This window comes from Phascolarctos cinereus, unplaced genomic scaffold (assembly GCF_003287225.1).
Source record: "Phascolarctos cinereus isolate Bilbo 61053 unplaced genomic scaffold, phaCin_HiC Scaffold_726;HRSCAF=1367, whole genome shotgun sequence".
Taxonomy (NCBI): domain Eukaryota; kingdom Metazoa; phylum Chordata; class Mammalia; order Diprotodontia; family Phascolarctidae; genus Phascolarctos; species Phascolarctos cinereus.
Window position 1 is genome coordinate 75,878,812 of NW_027556098.1, and position 4,223 is coordinate 75,883,034.

The 4,223-nt window shown below is 40.8% G+C and overlaps 1 pseudogene; it reads left to right on the top strand.

Annotated features, from left to right (window-relative positions):
• Positions 1 to 3,351: 3,351 nt before the first annotated feature.
• On the top strand, positions 3,352 to 3,885 carry LOC110210844 (large ribosomal subunit protein uL5 pseudogene; annotated as a pseudogene).
• The last annotated feature ends 338 nt before the right edge of the window (positions 3,886 to 4,223 follow it).

Sequence of the window (4,223 nt, forward strand, 5' to 3'; positions counted from 1 at the left end):
GAGCAAAAGAGTTGGGGTTACAATGAAAGGTAACTTACCCAACAAAAGTTAAGTATAATCCTGAATGGAAAAAAAAAAGGACATTTAAAGAAATGAAAAACTTTCAAGTTTTTGTGAAAAAACCCTAGAACTTAAGAGAAAATTAGACACATAACTTCCAAGAGAAGTATAAGGTAAACATTAAAAACTGATAAGAATGCACCCAAAAAATAAAATTGTGTACTTCATATATGTAAAAATATTAGCAGTAGTCTTATGATTGCCATCATTATTTAGGTAGTTTGAAAGAAAGGTTTGGGCTGAGCTAAGTATAATGGGATGATTCTAAAAAAATAAAGATGTGTAAAAAGAGGCCAAAAAGGAAAAATTGATACAGAAGAAGCTAGTGGTGGAGGGGAGGTGGGTAGTGCTGGAAACTTACTCTCATTCAGAATGGGTTAAAGAGAGAAAACACACAAACACAGACACAAGTGTGTGCCTCTGTGTCTGTGTCTGTGTGTTTTTTTGTGTGTATGAAAGTCTTCTAAATTCAGAAAGAAGTAAGACAAGAAGGGGAAAGGGTGGAGGGAGAGGATAAGGGAAGCACGTTAAGAGGGATAGATAGGTTAAGGAATAGGAGGTCAGGGTAGAAGTAAAGCAGAGTGAGGAGAGATAGGGTAAATATGCAGGGAAGTATAGTGAGGAAAAATAGGAATTAAGAAATATGCAACAAGTAATTGTAGCTTAGATATGAATGGGACAAACATACTCAAAAAATAGAAATGGATAGGATATTTAAAATTTGAATTCAATAATTTGATTTCTGTAATTTGAATTCAATTTGAATTCAATTTGTTTTCATGAAAGGTGGCCAGGAGAAGAATTTATTATGTTAAAAAAATGTAGAGTTAGTAATCATTACCTCAGACACATTTAAAATTAAAAAAGATTTAATCAAAAATAAAAAAATAGGGGAGCCAAGATGTTGGAGCAAAAGCAGTGACTTGCTTGAGCTCTCCCCTAAACCCCTTTAAATACCTGTAAAAAAATGGCTCGAAACACATTCTAAAGCAGCAGAACTCACATAAAGAAAGAGTGAAACAAATTTCCAGCCTAAGACAATCTGGATGGTTGATTAGAAAGGTCTATCCATGAAGTGGGGAGAGGAACATAGTTCAGCATGGGTGCACAGGCAAAATAGGCCTTAGCAAATCTGGAGCAGGCCTCAGAGGACTGAATCATAGGCAACTATGTTGGTTTCCAGACTTCTTAACACATAAACATCAAAGACAACTTAGAAGGTCAGTAGTAAAAGTCTGTGACTGCAGTGAGGGAGAAGCTTGGTCACAGCCCCAGTCCCATGCATAGCCCCAGGGCAGTGGCTTCCTCCAGAGACTGAGGAGGAATCAAGTGGCTGATCAGAGGTGGATTATAGGGATCTCCTTGCTACTGCAGGATTCTCTTGCTTTGCTCATGCTTGGATCTGGGTGACTGTCCTGGGGCAAGGAGGAGTGCTGGCATGGTGGAGCTTGTGGTGGCAGTATAGAGTGAATCCTCGTCACAGTTCCAAGGCAGAAAAGAGTGCTTGTGGTCACTCATAGTCCAGAGTACAGGCCAAGAAAGGAGTAAACACCTTGATCCTTATCACATGACTTTGGAAGAACTGAAAATTTGAGTTCCTTAGAAGTATCTCTAAATACAGCTATGTGAAACCCCTGATGCTTGGAATAGTGCATTATCCACACTTGAAGCAGATCTCTACCTTAATAAAGAGTTTATAACTCAAGTAATTGGCTGGGATAATGAGGAAATCTCACAAAAAAAGTAAGAACATAGAATCTTTCTTTAGTGACAAAGAAGATCAAAATGTACAACCAGAAGAAGACAACAAAGTCAAAGCTCCTACATCCAAAGCCTTCAAGAAAAATATGAAGCAGTCACAGGTCATGGAAGAGCTCAACAACGATTTTGAGAAACAAGTAAGACAAATCAGAAAAACTGGGAAGAGAAGTGAGAGTGATGCAAGAAAATCATGAAAAACAAGTCAAAAGCTTGCTGAAGAAGACTCAAAAAAATACTGAAGAAAATAACACCTTAAAAAATACCTTAGGGGGGTGGGGGCAGGATGGCAGAGTAAGAGTAGTGATCTGCTTGAGCTCTTCCCTAAACCCCTCCAAATACCTATAAAAATGGCTCTAAACAAATTCTAAAGTACCAGAACCCACAAAAAGACACAATGAAACAAATGTCCAGCCCAAGACAACCTGGGTGCTTGATCAGAAAGCTATGTCGCACCAGGGTGGGAGAGGAACAGAGTTTGATGTGGGCACTCAGGCCGCAGTGAACCTGGAGCAGGCCTCAGAGGACTGAATTGCAGGCAGCTGTGGCTTCCATACTTCTCAACCCATGAACACCAAAGACAACTTAGAAGATCAGTGGGACAAGTCTGTTTCTGCAGTGAGAGAGAAAAGTGGTGTCCCAGCCCCATTCTCCAAGCTGGGCCCCAGGGTGGTGTCTGCCTCCTGAGCTTCCATCCCACAGACTTAAGGGGGAATTGAGTGGCTTATCAGAGGGGGATTGCAGGGATCTCTCTGCTGGTGCAGGATTCTCTTGCTTTGACCTTGCTTGGATCTGGGTCACAGTTCTTGGTGCTGGTCCTGGGGAAGGAGGAGCACTGCTGTGGTGGAGCTTGTGGTGGCTGTGGAGAGAAAATCCTCCTCACAGTTCCAAGACAAAAAAGAGTGCTTGTGGTCACCCATAGATCAGGGGACAGGCCAGGAAAAGAGTAAACACTTAGCCTCTTCTCATACCACCTTGGAAGAACTGAAAATCTATAGGTCCCTAGACGTATATCTGAAAACAGCTGCACAAAACCCCTGAAGCTTGGAACAGTACATTCTCCACACTGGTAACATACCTGTACCTTAAAAATGAGTTTATAACTCAAGTAATTGGCTGGGATCATGAGAGCAAGCAGTGCAAATAGAGTCAGACAATAGAATCTTACTTTGGTGAAAAAGATCAAAACATACAAACAGAAAAAGATAATGAAGCCAAAACCCCTACATCCATAGCCTCCAAGAAAAATATGAATTGATCGCAGGCCATGGAAGAGCCAAAAAGGATTTTGAGAAGCAAGTAAGAGAAGGAGAGGAAGAACTGAGAGTGATATTCTAAAGGAGACCCAAAAAAATACTGAAGAAAATAACACCTTAAAAAATAGCCTAACCCAAATGTAAAAGGTGTCCAAAAAGCCAGTGAGGAGAAGAATGCCCTAAAAAGCAAAATAGGCCAAATAGAAAAGGAAATCCAAAAGCTTAGTGAAGAAAATACTTCCTTAAAAATTAGAATGGAGGCTTCTGGTTCTCCACCATGATGCAAAGTCAGGGTGAAAAGGAAAACCCCATGTGAAAACTGTGAATCTGTAAGCTCTGCCTCAACATCTGTGTTGGGGAGAGTGGGGATTGACTGACCCAGGCTGCCAAAGTGTTGGAGCAGCTCACAGGGCAAACCCCAGTGTTCTTCAAAGCTTGCTATACTGTCAGATCTTTTGGAATCAGGAGAAGCAAGAAGGTCACTGTTCACTGTACAATCCATGGTGCCAAAGCTGAAGAAATTCTGGAGAAGGGGTTGAAGGTGCGAGAACATGAGTTAAGGAAAAATAAATTCTTAGACACCAGCGACTTTGGCTTTGGGATCCAAGACCATATCAGTCTGGGAATTAAATGTGACCTGAGCATTGGCATCTAAGGCTTGGACTCATATGTGGTGCTCAGCAGTCCCGGGTTCAGCATTGCAGACAAGAAGCATAAGACAGGCTGCACTGGGGCCAAACACAGGATTGGCAAAGAGGAAGCCATGCGCTGCTTCCAGCAGAAGTACGATGGCATCATCCTTGGCAAATAAAGTCCTGTTTTCTATTAAAAGGTCAATAAAATCATCACTGAAGTGTAAAAAAAAATTAGAATGGAGCAATTGGAAGCTAGTGATTTTGGGAGAAATCAAGACACTGTAAAACAAATCCAAAAGAATGAAAAAATGGAAGCAAATGTAAAGTGTCTCATTGAAAAAATGTTTGACCTGGAAAGTAGATCCAGAAGAGAGAACTTAAAAGTTACTGGGCTATCTGAAAGCCATGATCAAAAAAAGAACCTAGGCATCATCTTTCAAGAAATTATCAAGGAAAACTACGCTGATATTCTAGAACAAGAGGGTAAAAAAGAAATGGAAAGAATCCACTGATC